The sequence below is a fragment of the Myxine glutinosa genome, chromosome 3, assembly GCF_964187855.1.
Source record: "Myxine glutinosa chromosome 3, kmMyxGlut1.1, whole genome shotgun sequence".
In the NCBI taxonomy this organism is placed as follows: Eukaryota; Metazoa; Chordata; class Myxini; order Myxiniformes; family Myxinidae; genus Myxine; species Myxine glutinosa.
Genome location: NC_136263.1, coordinates 173530688 through 173549376, shown reverse-complemented (window position 1 = coordinate 173549376; position 18689 = coordinate 173530688).

The following is an 18689-nucleotide window of genomic DNA, read 5'->3' as shown; positions in this document are numbered from 1 at the left end:
ACTGACATTGCCTGTGTGAGTGAATTCTGGGGGGGCGCATGTGGGGGATACCCCATTGGGACATAATCCACAGGCACGGGACCAGTGGAGCTATTGATGGTATGGGCGTGGCGTGCGCTCGGTTATAGGAGCCACGCCCCCATAAGAGTGATTTTGTGTTATAAAAGATGCGTGACTTCCGGTATTAGTTTAGTTCTGTTGGAATAAAGGAGCTTTGATCAAGCCACGAAGTGTCTCGCTCTCTCGCTGTCCGCAAGTCCTACAACGTCACAATTCTCCTCAATCCCTCGCGTAAGTGGCATATGGCCCCCACCTTCCTTGTGCAGATGTGCTCGGCACGAAACTGTGTACGTTTCTTTCTGACCTCGTGCAGTTTAAGCTCATCGGTAGATTTATTGCGTAACCTGCGCTTTCCCAAAGACCCCCCAAGAGAATTCTGTCGTCTGCTCACCTTGCGACATCTTCGTGCATGGTTCGTACTGTATTTGCGTATGTTATAGGTAGACAGCTCATGCGATCTTATCTCTATAATGGCTCATCCAATTTTACTGATCTTTTCAACAAACTAATTAGTTTTCCATGCTACAGCTTGGTGGGCAGAATGCGCATCTTATTTCAAACATTAAAATCTGTTCACAGCATTTTGAAGAGAGTCCTTTTCATATATCGGTTTTAACTCTATCATTTAATGGTGAAGAATCAAAATAATTGTTCCTATTTGAATTAAACCGACATACAGACCAATTAAAATGAAGTTTGGTTCAAGTCTTTCACGAACTGGCTGCCCAGATCGACTGGCTAAAATCTTTCTTCACAGATAAATCAAATTCACTCTGAATCCCAGTGGCAAATGGAGGAGTTGTCCTCCTGTATCAAAATGAGAGACAACTTTCACTTGGTTGGCAAAGGATTATTTATTGATTACGCACATATGGAGAGAAAAGTTTGACACAAGACAAGCAGATCCCACGCAAAAAAATCCCAGTCAAAACAGCATTTAATATATCCCCAAATTATTTGCGACAAAGGAAGGCAAAGGGAAAGCTGGAACATAAGACAACAATAAAAAGCCGATGTGAGGACCATTGGCTTAACATTGTTGCACAATGTCAAACCACAGATGAAAACATCTTTTCACAAGCTTAGCACAAAAGAACAGTTCTGCCCATTAACAGTGGAATGGCTCTTTGCGACCCTGCACAGCAAGCATATTACGCTTGGCCTAACTCAACGAGATCACATGATGCATTTAACTAACTTGCTCCTGGCCAGGGCTATCTCTGATTGGTCCAGAGATGACAATTATCCATTTTTTACGCCAACACAAACACACCTGTCCCTCCTGCAGCGCAAACCCTTGCCATTTGTAGCAATATTGTGCTGGTTTCAACACTTAATCCTTCCTTCTCTCTACAACTTATCCTATTAATTTCCCCCTCTAGCTGGTGGAAGGAACAGTTACTTTGGGGGCGGGGGGGGGGGGGAATACAAGATCGAGGCTCATGTAAGAGCTAACATTAATCAAAAAAAAAAACGGGCACGCAAAACATACAATAAAGGGAGCAGGAGACAAGATGGGGCGAGAGAGGGAAGCACACAAGTACAACAGCAGAGAACAGGGACATCGGGAGATCTGTGGGAGGGAGAAGGCTTGAGGGGAGGAGGCATGGAAAGGAGGAGGGGTGGGTGGGAGAGGTATAAAACACATGGTTCACTTGCACTGCTAGGACTTCCAGGAAAGAATTTGGTATTTCAAAAAAGTGGACCTGGGGTGAATTAACGAGGGTAGAAAAGATCAGGGTTTTGGATGGGGGAAGATAAGAGATGGTGGTAAACAGCTGTTTTAAAGACCTGGAGTGAGGAGTGTGATTGAAGAGAGTGAGGGAGTTTGTTCCAGAGGCGGGAGTAAAGAGGAATTAAAGAGTGAAGGTGAGCAGAGAGTCTTGATTTTGGCAATTTCACCAGAAGAGGGTTGCTGGCAGATCTTGTGCGATCTGTAGAAATATTTGAGGGGCAGAGCACAGATAGAGCTGGGGGAGCTAGGCCAGATAGGAGTCAGCAGAAGACAGAAAGACCACCTCCCTGTCTGCGGTGAGTGAGTGAAAGGCCTTCGGAGTTGGCTACATCACGGGAGATTCCAATGATTCTGAAAGCTTTGGTTTCTACAGCGTGAAGCTGAGCTAAGTGTAAAGCAGGAGCACCATCCCAGAGGGTAGAGCAGTGCTCCATCAAGCTGCTGATGAAAGCCTTGTATGTGGTGAGGAGCTCAGGTGTGCCAAGGAAGGACTTCGCATGATGGAGGATGCCCACTCGGTGACTGGCTTTGGAGGCCAGCTTGGAAATGTGGTTTTCCCAGGAAAGATCATGGCAGATAGTGAGACCCAAAAGGTTTCCATGGATACCATAGGAGGAGAGTTTGGTCAGCAGAGCGGGGTGCCAGACCGTATTGAAGGCACGAGATATGTCAAGGGAGCCTGCTCTGATTTCCTGTTTGGTGTTGAGGACCTCCATCCATTGTTGAGACAGCAGAAGCAGCAGGATCAGAGTAGAGTGACCTGGTCTGAATCCAAATTGATGATCAGAGATCAAGCCATTCGAGAAGAGGAAGGATTTGATATCCAAAGCAATGATGGATTCCATGACTTTGCTGATAATTTGGGAGCAGGCTGATTGGTCTGTAGTTGCAAGGATATGTTTTTGCACCTTTTTGTGTAAAGCGGTAATGTTTGCTGATTTCCAAGATGCTGGCAGATGACCTTGAGCAAAAGAGAGGGTGAAAAGAACAGAGAGAAGGTGTCAAAGGGCGGCAGAGCAGGATTTTATGACCCGTGGGCTGATGCCTTCTGGTCCAGTTGCAGAATCAGAGTCAAGGTTTGACAGAAACCTTTCCACCTTGCTGGGAGAGAAGGACACAGTCCAGTAGCAGCTGCGTACAACTTGGTAAGGTGGGAACAGAGAGAGATGGGTTTGGGACACAAGATTTTGAGGCAAACACAGAGTTGAGGCATTCGGCTTTGTCACGTGCGGTGTCAACTGTGTTGTGTAGCCATTAGAGGTAAGGGAGGGGAAGGAGGGGGAACAAACACCAGAAACGGATTTGACCGAGAGAGAGAGAGAGAGAGAGAGATAGAGAGAGAGACAGACAGACAGAGACAGACAGAGACAGACAGACAGAGACAGACAGAGACAGACAGAGACAGACAGACAGAGACAGACAGGCAGACAGACAGAGACAGACAGAGACAGACAGACAAAGACAGACACAGACAGAGACAGGCATACACAGACAGACACAGACAGACACAGACAGAGACAGAGACAGACAGAGACAGACAGAGACAGACAGAGACAGACAGACAGACAGAGACAGATAGAGACAGACAGAGACAGACAGGCACAGACAGAGACAGACAGAGACAGACAGAGACAGACAGACACAGACAGACACAGACAGAGACAGACATACACAGACAGACACAGACAGACACAGACAGAGACAGAGACAGACAGAGACAGACAGAGACAGACAGAGACAGACAGAGACAGACAGACAGAGACAGACATACACAGACAGACACAGACAGACACAGACAGAGACAGAGACAGACAGAGACAGACAGAGACAGACAGAGACAGACAGACAGACAGAGACAGATAGAGACAGACAGAGACAGACAGGCACAGACAGAGACAGACAGAGACAGACAGAGACAGACAGACACAGACAGACACAGACAGAGACAGACATACACAGACAGACACAGACAGACACAGACAGAGACAGAGACAGACAGAGACAGACAGAGACAGACAGAGACAGACAGAGACAGACAGAGACAGACAGACAGAGACAGACATACACAGACAGACACAGACAGACACAGACAGACAGACACAGACAGACAGACAGACACAGACAGAGACAGACAGAGACAGACAGCAATTTACTTTGGAAGAATTCCCAGGATGAGTTGATGTCAGAGGCAGTAGAGATGGGAGACCAGTCCAGATGATTGATGGCTGCTTGAAAACCGTGCCAGTCGGTCTGAGTGAAATGCCAGACTCGTCGGCGCTGAGGAGGCTCTCTGAGAATGGCCAGAGGGATTGGAACTGTTCTAATAAATTTATTCGGAACTGTTCAGTTTGGACGCATAATAATTTTGTGGAAATCCTAGTTCCTCATCCCCCCGGGATTTCTTACCCCTGGCTCAGCGACTCTGGGGGTATCCAAGATTTCTGTCAAGCTTGCTCGTTGTCTTCTTGCTGCATTCTGTATCTACCAAGTTCCCACGTCCACCTCGGGTCTCCACTGGGATTATAACACACAGGATCTGTACTAGCACGACGTGTACCCCTTGGGACAGTTTAAGGGTGCAGGTAAAAAGTAGTCACCCTGGTCGTGGCCCTGGGTTCACCCCAGCCTACCTTACCATGGTGTTACCCTAGGTCCCGGACCGCTAGTCGGTTCCTGGATCTAATAGCGCTTCCCTGTGAGAGATGGCTCAATAGATCGTTAAGGATAAACCCTAATGTTAAACGGTCCAATAAACCAACAGGACCTAAAGTCCCTTTTGCGTCGTGAGGGGAAGTTTTCATAACATTTTTCAAAACGTTTATTTTTTTGAGATTTTGGGCTCTCACCTATGTGTCACAGTAATTTATATTCAAGCTGTCATCATCCTCGCTATATATAAACTAGAAAGAGCAATCACAAATTGCAGACCATAGCCAAGACCTGTTTTCAATGTTTTTTTTTCAGGCTTTCGTGTTAAAACAAAATGGCGGCCAAACAACGTGACCGAAGACATCATCATTATTTTTTATCTCCACCAATTTATCCCTGGATGACACTCAAGAAATTTCATCTTGATCAATTGAAGTTTTGTACTTGTCGAATTATGACGTCATAATGGAGGGAGCCATGACATCTTCATTAACATATTTTATTCCCCATGGGATTTCTTTACAATGAGCCATATCTCAATTTTTTCTATGCAGCGATTTCGGAGATATAGAAGTGCAATTTTTTTCGTTTTTTCCAAGATGGCGCCAATACCACGTAACCAATGATGTCATAATTATCATTAAAAATTATCATATAAAAATACAGGTGGAGTTGCACCTATGGTGAAAATTTCCTGTCAATCGGACCAAGGGTTGCAGAGAAAATCATATTTATTCTGTGTGGACAAACAAACAAACAGAAAGAAAAATAAAAAATTACTCGAGTGACACTTGGCAAAAGAGAACAAAGCAGAATGGCACTCAGTAGAGCATCCTTTTGACCTCAAAAATAATTGGTGGTTGAATTCAGTGACCTGATATGCAAATCCTCTTCAAAGTTTAAGTTAATCATACTATAATTCACCAAATGTCTGTCCATCTGTCTGTCTGTCTATCCGTTCGAAGGTACCACAAAATCCGCTTCACCGATCGCAACGATATTTTGGGTGGGTAATCCTGGGATCTCCAGGAGTAAAATAGGCAATTAGTTTTTCCAATTTCAGCTTTGGTCTCCAGCATTCTCAGGTTTGGACTCCCGCATAACATTCGCATTCGCATAACGTTCATTCTGACGATGTTCCCATTGTGACGATGTTGTTTTCCCGGGTGCCACACAAACGGCTGCACCGATCGCTGCACAGCTGCACCGATCAGACTCGGTGACCTCGGACAAAGACCTTTTATAGGGACACGGGTTGAATCCCTGCTTGAGATTATTCCAATCCCCTCCAACCATCACGGCCATCTCTCCAACTCACAATCCCACGAGATATGCGGAAAGGACGACCCAAAACCAATATAAACATCATTAAACATCATTCGTATGTAAACATCATTAAACGTATTTTGGGTCTATCTCTACAAAAATCTATCTCTACATAAAAGTCTATCTCTACATCTCACTGTCTGATAAGATGGACCAACTTCTATCTACCCATCTCACCTCTCTCTTCCTCATATGTGGTGATTTCAATTGTCACCATGCCAGTTGGCTGGGTGTGGGTACCGCACTCACCAGCCATGGCGCTTCAGCAAAGGACTTCTGTGACTCACTGGGACTGACACAATCTGTCAATTTCCCGACCCGGATCTCAGTCAACGGAGCATCTTCTCTTCTGGACTTTGTTATGACGAACTTCCCTAAAAATGTCAGCTGCTCTTCTTCTGCTCCAATCGGTTCATCTGATCATGTGCTTGTTAAAGTGGACATCTCTCTGACCATTCTCAGAGAGCCTCCTCAGCGTCGACATGTCTGGCATTTCACTCAGGCCAACTGGCACAGTCTTCAAGCAGCCATCAATCATCTGGACTGGTCTACGATCTCTACCGCCTCTGACATCAACTCATCCTGGGAATTCTTCCAAAGTAAATTGCTCTCCCTCATGCACAGACTTATCCCATCTTGTCTTCAGTTGTCATACATTTCCTCCCGTCCATGGTACACGGAATATTGTGGTGAGGCTATTGCCCAGAAACAACTTGCTTTCGTCTCCTGGAAAGCAAATCCAAGGGAAGGAAATCTCATTTCCTTTCACAAAGCCCGAAACAAGTGTGTGTCCACCCTTAGGAGAGCCAGGAAACAATATCTTTCCATTCTCAGGGCCGAACTCTCTTATCTGTCTCCCTCTTCCAAATCCTGGTGGCATCTGGTCAAATCTGTTTCTGGTGTTTGTTCCCCCTCCATCCCCTCCCTCACCTCAAACGGCCACACCGCTGACTCCGCACGTGAAAAAGCTGAATGCCTCAACTCTGTGTTTGCCTCTAAATCTTGTGTCCCAAACGCATCCCTCTCTGTACCCACTGTACCCAGTCGTACCCAGCTGCTCTTGGACTCTGTGTCCTTTCCTTCTGACAAGGTGGAAAAGTTTCTGTCAACCCTCGACTCTGATTCTGCAACTGGACCTGACGGCATCAGCCCACGGGTCCTAAAATCCTTTTCTTCTGCTCTTTCACTCCCTCTCTCTGTTCTCTTCACCCTCTCTTTTTCTCAAGGTCATCTTCCATCTGCTTGGAAATCTGACAACATCACAGCTTTGCACAAAAAAGGTGCAAAAACAGATCCCAGCAACTACAGACCAATCAGCCTTCTCCCAATTATCAGCAAAGTCATGGAATCCATCATTGCTTCAGATATGAAATCTTTCCTCTTCTCCAATGGCTTGATCTCTGATCATCAATTTGGTTTCAGACCTGGTCACTCTACTCTGGACATGCTGCTTCTGCTTTCTCTAACAACCCTAACAGTATGGAGGTCCTCAATGCCAAACAGGAAATTAGAGCTATCTCCCTTGACATATCACGTGCCTTCGATATGGTCTGGCACCCCGCTCTGCTCACCAAACCCTCGTCTTTTGGTATCCATGGAAATCTCCACGCATGGCTGGCGGACTTCCTCTCTAGTCGTAGTCAACGTGTGGCCCTGAATGGGTTTCTCTCATCTCCTCTTCCTGTTCAGGCTGGAGTTCTCCAAGGCAGTGTTCTGGGCCCTGTGCTTTTTCTGGTCTTCATCAATGATCTCTCTGACTCTCTTGAAAATCCTCTATATCTCTTTGCTGATGACTCTACTCTCTGTCGCTCCATTCTTCATCCCTCAGATTGGCAGTCTGAAGCCTCCTCACTCTCTGCAGACCTGGGCAAAATCACAGACTGGGCAAACGAGTGGAACATGTCTTTCAATCCTGACAAATCTCACACTCTTACAATGTCTCTCTGAAAAGACCGACTGGACAACCCTCCCATCCACTTTCTGAATAATCCTCTCCAAGAAGTTCTGTCACTCAAGCTTTTGGGTCTCACTATCTGCCATGATATTTCCTGGGAAAACCACATTTCAAATCTGGCCTCCAAAGCCAGTCGCCGACTGGGCATCCTCCGTCGTTCGAAGTCCTTCCTTGGCACACCTGAGCTCCTCACCACATACAAGGTTTTCATCTGCAGCTCAATGGAATACTGCTCTCCCCTCTGGGCTGGTGCTCCTGCCTCACACCTAGCTCGTCTTCACGCTGTTGAAACCAAAGCATTCAGAATCATTGAAATCTCCCGCGATGAAGCTAACTCCTAGGGCCTCTCACTCACTCACCGCAGGCAGGTTGGTGGTCTTTCCGTCTTCTACCGACTCCTCTCTGGCCTTGCCCCACCCCCCCCCCCCCCCAGCTCTCTCTGGGCTCTGTCCCACAAATATTCCTACAGGTCGCACAAGATCTGCCTGAAACCCTCTTATGGTAAAACTGCCAAAATCAAGACTCTCTGCTCACCTTCACTCCTTCATTCCTCTTTTCTCCCGCCATTGGAAAAAACTCCCTCACTCTCTTCAATCCCACTCCACCCTCCAGGTCTTTAAAACAGCTGTTCACCACCATCTCTTATCTTCCCCCATCCAAAACCTTGATCTTTTCTACCCCTGCTAATTTCACCCCAATGCCACTTTTGTGAAATACCAACTTCTGCCCTGGAAGTCCTTGGTGTCCTTGTGTTTTATACTTCTCCCACCCTTCCCACGCCTCCTCCCCCCAAGCCCTCTCCCTCCCACACATCTCCCTGCTCTCAAATGTTGTGTTTGTGTGCTTCCCTTTCTCTCCCCATCTTGTCTGCCGCTCCCTCCTTTTATATATTTTGTTTGTCTGGTTGATTTGTTTGTGAAGTAAATGTTAGCTCTTTCACGAGCCTCGATTCAGTATACAAAAAAAAAAAGAAAAAAAAAAAAGGAAATAATGTCGTCGGCCAAAGTTCAAACGACGTTAATCTCTACATGAGAGAATTCCACATTGCTATTTGGGTGGTGTATGCGCTAACAGATCGCTGTCTCCAACGATCTTGCCAAGGCCGTAACACCTATCGATGCAAAATCATTTTAACTGTTGATTTGGTAGTTTTTACAATGAAGGAAACACGTATCGGGAGTACATACGATATCGGGTGTACTAACTGCACGCGTCATCAGTATCAAGCGAATTGGCAAAGGATCTGCTCTGCCATCGCTCATGGCGGATCTGAAGAGCGGAATGCATGGAGAAGTGGTGGGCTACTTTGGCATGAAGGAGGATCAGAAACGTGGACTCCGACACTGCCACATCCTGCTGATACTTGCTCCCGCATGACGTTATTTTCCCGGTTGTCGTACAAACGGCTGCATTGATCGAGATTTAACGGATGTTTATATAAATCGTTTAAAATAAAATAAAAAAGCCTTCAATTTCTGATATTTAGCCTTTTCACTTGGACCTCCAAATTGAAGCTCCGCCCATAGGGTGGTTGATGAAAATGGTCAATTTTAGAAATTTGGCCTATGTTGACCAAAAAAATAGTTGGTGGTTGAATTAATTTGGCTGATATGAAAATCATATTCAAATTTCAAGTCAATCGGATGAAAATTGAGGATTTTAGAAATTTGAAATTGTTGTTGACCTTTAGTCTAAGTTGACCTTTTGGCCTATGCTGATCTCAAAAATAATTGGTGTTTGAATTCAGTTGGCTGTTATGTAAATCCCATTCAAATTTCAAGTCAATCGGATGAAAAGTGAGGATTTTAGAAATGTGAAATTGTTGTTGACCTTTGGCCTATGTTGACCTTTTGGCCTATGCTGATGTCAAAAGTAGTTTGTGGTTGTATTCAGTTAGCTGATGTGAAAATCCGATTCAAATTTCAAGTCAATCGAATGAAAATTGAGGATTTATCAATTTGTAAAAAAAGTGGTTGACCTTTGGCCTATGTTGACCTTTTGGCCTTTTGACCCAAAAATATATAGGATTTTGTCGGACCACAAACTCTATCATTTGGTGAGGTTTCGTGAAGATCGGTTTAAAATTGTGACCTGTAGGCAAGTATAAGTGAGCAGACAAACAAACACAAAAACACAAACACACACACACACACACACACACACACAAACACACACACACACACACACACACACACACACAAACCGGAGTGATCAACATACTTGTCAAAAAATTTTTTTGCCAAGTAACAAACACAAACAAACGGACTAAAATGCAATACTTTCTCCTCAGGCAAGGGTAATCAATTAGGTCTTACACTTGTATTCATGCATAATCTCAGCAATCACTTGGAGCTTGATTAACTATTTCTCAAATGTTCCAACAACTGCAATTTCAATGATCTCCCATTTATCCTCATAAATTCCAGGCAATTTCCACTTTCAGCACCTCACCATATCCCTTGCTCAATCACTTTAGGAATGGGTCCTGCATTGGTCTGGATGGTTGTCTGGTGTTTTCTCAGTAGTTTTGGATGCTTCTTATTTCATATTATTGCAAATCTGATGCATCTCTACTCTTTGCTTGACAAAGCTTTGTAAATACAGTATATATATATATATATATATGACACTATTATAATGCACATTTATCAATTAACTCCATTCTAACTGCTTGTAACATTGTTTTCTTGTTCTTTTAGCAACCTAAATCAATATGTAGTGAGCCGTGTCTCCAAGGTCATCGCAAGGTATTACAAACTAGCCAGCCAGTGTGCTGCTTTGACTGTTTTCCATGCTCAGATGGGACATTCTCCAATATAACAGGTGGTGTAATGAAACGGATTCTCTGATGATTGTGAAATATCATTTTTAAAATACTGTACAGAAGAAAGGCTAAACACTGCTAAAATGTATATAATAAAAGACAATCAGGGGTAGATTAACTAAGCAACAATGTGGTGGAAAGGCAGATCAATATATCATGAGATGAACAAACTCATAATATTATGATGAACAAGGATAATTTGCAGATACAGGAAGGCCTTTGTGTTGGAGCAATGGGGGATGAATGTGAAGATGTGAACAGAAACCTTCAACCGAAGAACTTAACCTCGCTATTCCATAAGTCGAAATTTAATATACCAAAAAAGGAATGATGAGGTGGATAAAATAGACTAGCTGTGGTTTGGGATGCAAAAATGGCAGAGAGATGAATATGTCAAAGGGCAGAAGCAAATACAGTGTGGTTTCTGCATAGTCCGCTAGATGATCCTTAATTCCCTCTTAGTGTCCGAATTTATTTGTATTGTCAAAGAAGCATCAAAATTAAAATCCTACTACTAATTTGCAATTGGTCACTGGCTTAGAGACGAAAATATATATTTTTTATTACAGACCCGAGGCATTATTAAAAAGCTACATATTGTAACGAATTTGAGAAGTGTAACGGATTTGAGAAGTGTAACAATTTTGAGAAAGTGTAACGACTGTGAAAAGTATGGTTTTGTTGTGTGTAACTGACCCTCGTAATGTAAAGAATGGTCGCAGCTCGTCCTTTTAGTTAATTCCATAAACCTACACACAGGACACGATATATCCTTTTAAATAGTTAGTCCCTTATTCTCTGTGTAGGCTAAGGATGTGTTTCCCACTAGTTTGACTCTTCATTGCACCGAAATAAATAAGAGTAGGCCCTCTGACGCCCCATGGCAGCTTCCAAGTGCCAGGTTTGCACTTTGCTGCAATTGCCTCTTTAGGCACTTTGCTGCATTTCCATCTGCCGTCCACTGTGCTGCATTTGACTCCATTACGCACGAGGTAACGCCGAAGAAGAAAGGCGGGTCTCCACCTCGTCATAGAGGGGAGGAGTAAGTCAGCCCTGCTCATCCAACCCAGAACGAGGGGTTTAGCTTGAGAGGGCAGAAAGAGAACGTTTGGGAAAGGTTCGAAAAGGGCGAAGGGCGGGGCCTATATAACCCGCCGCGGGACGCCCCCCAAGGCGATCTGAGACAAGCAGAGGAGATACGAGATGAGCTTTGACGGAGATGGGCCCAGGAGATGCGCTGGAGACGAGCAGGTGTGACCGAGCCGCCGTGAAACGTGCCGTGCTGCAGGAAAAGCGGACCGGAGCAACGCAAGGAGCGCACGAGGCAGCAGTACAGAGAAAGGAACTTCGCCCGCGCAGTTTGGGACCAAAGCTCGGCTTCTTGACGGCGGTGCCTTCTGGCCCGACCGTGCCCAGTACCCGCTGAACCTTCCTTGCCTCTAAAAGCCACCCATCTCCAAGCCATTCATTCCTGCCTGCATTTCCCCGTGTAAGTGTGATCGTCCGTCTGTCTTCAACGTTGTGCTGGGGTTTATTAATTAAGCTTGAATAGGTAAGCTAAAGATTTCACTGTGTGCCTGCTCCTTCCATTTTCTGTATATAACCAACTGCTCTCTTTGCTTTGGCTTGTGAAAATAATTAATAAAACCTGTTATTCCTCCGTACGTCTTCTTCTTCTTCCTCTTTACATTCGGTGGCTTTAGAGGTTTCCATATTGAATAGCTGTGGCGCGATACGGCCAACGTCTGGGTGAATCGGGTGAGTCGGGAAAAACTGTTAGGTCGCGGGGCCTCCGCTCGGCAAATATAACATCCTTAACCGCGAACCGTAACAATATATTGAACAAGAGGCACCTCACCACTATTAGAACGTTTAAATTGCATCAGAAGTGGCAATAAATGGGAATTGTTGCTCCCAGCTTGTCGCTCGATGACAGAAGACGCCATTTGCATTTATGCCACCTCCATCCCAACCCCCTTAGAATCCCGCGTGGGCATGGGCAACTTGCCAGTAATTAATAAAAAAAACACTCTCTTGTCGCAATAGCTAAGATTTTTCAATGTTACTTAGCATTTGCATGTTTCGATAATGCAGCAAAAAGTTTATTTGTCCGTTTGTTACTCCCATCTGAACATTTGGTAAATTATGCTGGGATCTCAAGGTTCAAATCCAAAATACTCACTAATATTTATGTCTTGTTATGCCTCTGCCCCTGAAGGTGGCCAGGGCATTATGTTTTTGAGTTGTCCGTCCATCTTTCGGTACGCATGTCCGTCCGTACGGGCTAAACCTCATTTTTCTCAGCAACCACATGTCCGATTGAGACAAAACTTTCAGGATAGGAGTGACATCCATGCAGAATGTTTTAATGATAACTGTGACATCATAGGTCAAGTGGTATGGTAGCCATCTTGGATTAAACGCAAATAATTAAAAAAATTATTTCTCAGAAACCGCTGAATGGAGAAATTTGAAACTTGGAACATTGTCAAGTACTCCTAATGGGGAACAAAAGCATCATAATGATGACATCATCAGTAAATTGGTATACCAGCCAAAAATGTTTTAATCGAATTCCTTATCCTAAAAATCTGAAATTGCATGCACATGATAATTTGTATTGAAATATTAAATTTATGACATCATAGGTCACATGGTTCGGCAGCCATATTGGATTTAACCTAAAACCATAAAAAAATATCTTCTCCCAAACCACCAAATTGATTGACTCAAAACTCTAAATGTGTCATTGACTAGGTATGGTGGTAAAAGGTGATCACAAAAACATCATTGGTCGCATGGTGTGGCAGCCATATTGGATTCAAGGAAAATATTAAATAATAATATCTCTGAAACCGCTTAAGCTATTGATGCAAAATTTTACAAATGTTATCTAACAACATTGTTACATATAGTTCGAAAATGATGATGTCGTAGTTCATGTGGTTTGGCAGCCATCTTCGATAGAAAAACGCATCTTACCGATCAATACCAAACTTCACAAACATGATCCCCTCCTCATGCATATGCAGAGTGTACATTTTTAAAGGTCATATGTCACGTGGTGTGGCAACCATATTAGCTTGAAAGCTGATATTTAAAAAAAAATCCCTTCTCTGAAACCCCTTCACCAATTGATGTGAAACCTGTCATGGCTGGTGAAAATGTGAAACTTGAAAACAGCGGAAGGGATTTAAATCAAACTTAATTTTTAGACGGTGAACGAGGGCATCTAACCATGACATGTGGAGGAAAATTTGCGACACGGTCGCATTGCTCTAGTTTTTTTCTACAAATGACTCTTCAATTCATTCAAGTGCGCAATTATTTCTTATGCATTTGATCCAATATTTTTTTACAACATCCGTGCCCTTACGTCACTGTTTAAAATATAATATTTAGGAAAGGTTTGAGTGAGAGTATAAGAAATGAGAAGAAAAGGAAAATGACAAAATGTACAAATAAATACCGAAATAAAATTTGCAAGACAATCAGATTCACATTCTATTCTTAACATTCTTTGCTTTCTCTACAAAAAAGATTCTCAAGATTGTCATCCTTGCCCGATCTACATGTGGTCAAATGAGCAGCGGAGTGACTGTGTGCCGATGTTAACAGAGTACTTATCATTTTCCGACCCACTGGGTCTTGCTCTCTTGGTCATTATTTTTCTGAGTGTAGTGATAACTATAATCATAATGTCACTTATGTTTTGCCATCAAAAGCTCTTTAAAAAGAAGATGAAAAACGGTTCTTTGAACATCATACTCCTTGTTGGTCTAATGGGATGTTTCATTACAAGTGTTTTATTTCTGGGAAAACCAACAGACTTGGTGTGCCAGGTGCGAATGGCTGTCACTCTTACTTTCCTTACAATTCGCGTAGTATGTCTGCTTACTTTGACCGTCCAAGAAATCACCAACTTGCAAGGTCAATCTTTTAATTCTGCCATTGAACATGCTTGGAAGAGTTTATGAAATAGCTGATTGGTTAATGATATTGCATTATTCTTCATTAATTAAAAAATAAAAGTGTCATAATTTTACAAAACAGTGAGAACCATAGATTGGAAAACACAACAGCACAACTAACTCTACAACCTGTCAATTTTTTTTATATTTTTTTATACCACCCTCCCCATAACTGTCTGTCATGCCGATAGCTCCTATTTTGCAGGGGCGTCGAGTGGGGTGGTCAGGGAGAGGGGGGGGGGGGAGGGAGGAAGGGGAGGTTCGCTGCCTCTGGACCCGGGCTACGTTGAGGGGCCATAGCCACTCCAGTAATTTTTTTAAATTGTACAGTCAAACCCCTCATCGGCTCATCCTCATTTCCTCATCATTACACGAAAACCCAGAAGCTGATTTTGCTTTCCTTACCGTCTTTCTTGCCGGAAACAAAACAACATTTACCGCTGTTAATGGTACAGTTTCAAACTTTACAGAAAATGGTTATTAACTTGAAATGTACGTTACAAAGAAATGGGTTTGTATCCTCTTTGTCCAAAAAAAATTATTAACCATCTTCTCAAGTATTTTTTTGCCAATCTTATGGAGAAATAATGTTCAACAGTCGAGGGTGCGAATTTATTGACTCGATCGGTCCAAACTTCACGCTATTGTACACCGCTCCTTTCCTATGCCACCTCCAGGCATTGCAAATCGTCATTGCCGGGCACCGAAGGGGGCTTGGCAGTGACGCACGCTGAAAGAGAGTACTCAGTTTTCACTCTGGTTTCTTGTTGTACACCGCTCCTTTCCTATGCCACCTCCAGGCATTGCAAATCGTCATTGCCGGGCACCGAAGGGGGCTTGGCAGTGACGCACGCTGAAAGAGAGTACTCAGTTTTCACTCTGGTTTCTTGTTTGTTGTACACCGCTCCTTTCCTATGCCACCTCCAGGCATTGCAAATCGTCATTGCCGGGCACCGAAGGGGGCTCGGCAGTGACGCACGCTGAAAGAGAGTACTCAGTTTTCACTCTGGTTTCTTGTTTGTTTTCTTGGTTGTCCGGACGATATCTCAGCCATCCTTTGAGCTAGGAAGCTGAAATTTCGGCACAGTAGTGAGCAAGTCCTTTGTCAAATACGGTATTTTTTGTTTTTTGAATAATCAATTAATTGAGGAGTTATTTAATTATTAGCGTTTAATTAAGTACTTATTTAATTAATTAAATTTCATTTATCTTCTGACCATTATTAACTCAGGCACCTTTTGAGTTAGGAAGCTGATATTTGGACATGCCAATGACCAGGTGATTTGGCTGCAAAGGATATTTTTGATTTATTAATTAATCAATTAATCGATTAATTATTTAATTATTCGATTAATGACAAAAAATTTTTTTTTTTTTAAGTTACAGATTCTGATGAAATAGTGGTAGTTTATGTGTTCTCTGACCAAATTGATTAATAATTTAATTTTTTTATGATTATTATTTATTTATTTTCATTATTAATCATTTATTTATTTTCTTTCTCATTTGGCCAATATCTCAGGCACCTTTTGAGCTGGGAAGCTAATATTTGGACATGAGTGACCAAGTGATGTGGCTATCAAGGATATTTTTGATTTATTGATTAATCATTTCATCTATTAAGTATTTATTGATTAATCGATTAATTATTTATTGAGTAATCAATTAATTATTTAATTTTTTATAAATGACTTATTTAATTAAATTTCTAAAAGATACATCTTCGGATGAAGCACTACTGCTTTAGTTATGCGATTAGCCAATTGATTATGAAAATATTTTGTGATAATCTTTTATTGATTTTAATTATACAATTAATCAATCAATTAGTGTACACCTCTCCCTCCCAATGCAGCCTCAATGAGCTGCACTGCGGTATTGCCGGGCGCCGGAGGCGCCCCGGCAATGCCGCGCTGCAGCATATTTAATTATTTGGCATGGGGCGGTGTACTTTGAATGTATGTGTACTTGTTTGTTTTCTTGTTTCCTTGGTTGTCCGGACGATATCTCAGCCATCCTTTGAGCTAGGAAGCTGAAATTTCGGCACAATAGTGAGCAAGTCCTTTGTCAAAAACGGTATTTTTTGTTTTTTGATTAATCAATTAATTGAGGAGTTATTTAATTATTAGCGTTTAATTAAGTACTTATTTAATTAATTAAATTTCATTTCTCTTCTGACCATTATTAACTCAGGCACCTTTTGAGTTAGGAAGCTGATATTTGGACATGCCAATGACCAGGTGATTTGGCTGCAAAGGATATTTTTGATTTATTAATTAATCAATTAATCGATTAATTATTTAATTATTCGATTAATGACAAAAAATTTTTTTTTTTTAAAGTTACAGATTCTGATGAAATAGTGGTAGTTTATGTGTTCTCTGACCAAATTGATTAATAATTTAATTTTTTTATGATTATTATTTATTTATTTTCATTATTAATCATTTATTTATTTTCTTTCTCATTTGGCCAATATCTCAGGCACCTTTTGAGCTGGGAAGCTAATATTTGGACATGAGTGACCAAGTGATGTGGCTATCAAGGATATTTTTGATTTATTGATTAATCATTTCATCTATTAATTATTTATTTATTAATCGATTAATTATTTCATCTATTAATTATTTATTGATTAATCGATTAATTATTTATTGAGTAATCAATTAATTATTTAATTTTTTATAAATGACTTATTTAATTAAATTTCTAAAAGATACATCTTCGGATGAAGCACTAGTGGTTTAGTTATGCGATTAGCCAATTGATTATGAAAATATTTTGTGATAATCTTTTATTGATTTTAATTATACAATTAATCAATCAATTAGTGTACACCTCTCCCTCCCAATGCAGCCTCAATGAGCTGCACTGCGGTATTGCCGGGCGCCGGAGGCGCTCCGGCAATGCCGCTCTGTAGGATATTTAATTATTTGGCATGGGGGCGGTGTACTTTGAATGTATGTGTACTTGTTTGTTGTACACCGCTCCTTTCCTATGCCATCTCCAGGCATTGCAAATCGTCATTGCCGGGCACCAAAGGGGGCTCGGCAGTGACGCACGCTGAAAGAGAGTACTCAGTTTTCACTCTGGTTGTTTGTTGTACACCGCTCCTTTCCTATGCCATCTCCAGGCATTGCAAATCGTCATTGCCGGGCACCAAAGGGGGCTCGGCAGTGACGCACGCTGAAAGAGAGTACTCAGTTTTCACTCTGGTTTCTTGTTGTACACCGCTCCTTTCCTATGCCACCTCCAGGCATTGCAAATCGTCATTGCCGGGCACCGAAGGGGGCTCGGCAGTGACGCACGCTGAAAGAGAGTACTCAGTTTTCACTCTGGTTTCTTGTTGTACACCGCTCCTTTCCTATGCCATCTCCAGGCATTGCAAATCGTCATTGCCGGGCACCAAAGGGGGCTCGGCAGTGACGCACGCTGAAAGAGAGTACTCAGTTTTCACTCTGGTTTCTTGTTTGTTTGTTTTCTTGCTTTCTTTCTTGGTTGTCCGGACGATATCTCAGCCATCCTTTGAGCTAGGAAGCTGAAATTTCGGCACAGTCGTGAGCAAGTCCTTTGTCAAATACGGTATTTTTTGTTTTTTGAATAATCAATTAATTGAGGAGTTATTTAATTATTAGCGTTTAATTAAGTACTTATTTAATTAATTAAATTTCATTTCTCTTCTGACCATTATTAACTCAGGCACCTTTTGAGTTAGGAAGCTGATATTTGGACATGCCAATGACCAGGTGATTTGGCTGCAAAGGATATTTTTGATTTATTAATTAATCAATTAATCGATTAATTATTTAATTATTCGATTAATGACCCAAAAAAATTTTTTTTTTAAGTTACAGATTCTGATGAAATAGTGGTAGTTTATGTGTTCTCTGACCAAATTGATTACCAATTTAATTTTTTTATGATTATTATTTATTTATTTTCATTATTAATCATTTATTTATTTTCTTTCTCATTTGGCCAATATCTCAGGCACCTTTTGAGCTGGGAAGCTAATATTTGGACATAAGTGACTAAGTGATGTGGCTATCAAGGATATTTTTGATTTATTGATTAATCATTTCATCTATTAATTATTTATTGATTAATCGATTAATTATTTATTGAGTAATCAATTAATTATTTAATTTTTTATAAATGACTTATTTAATT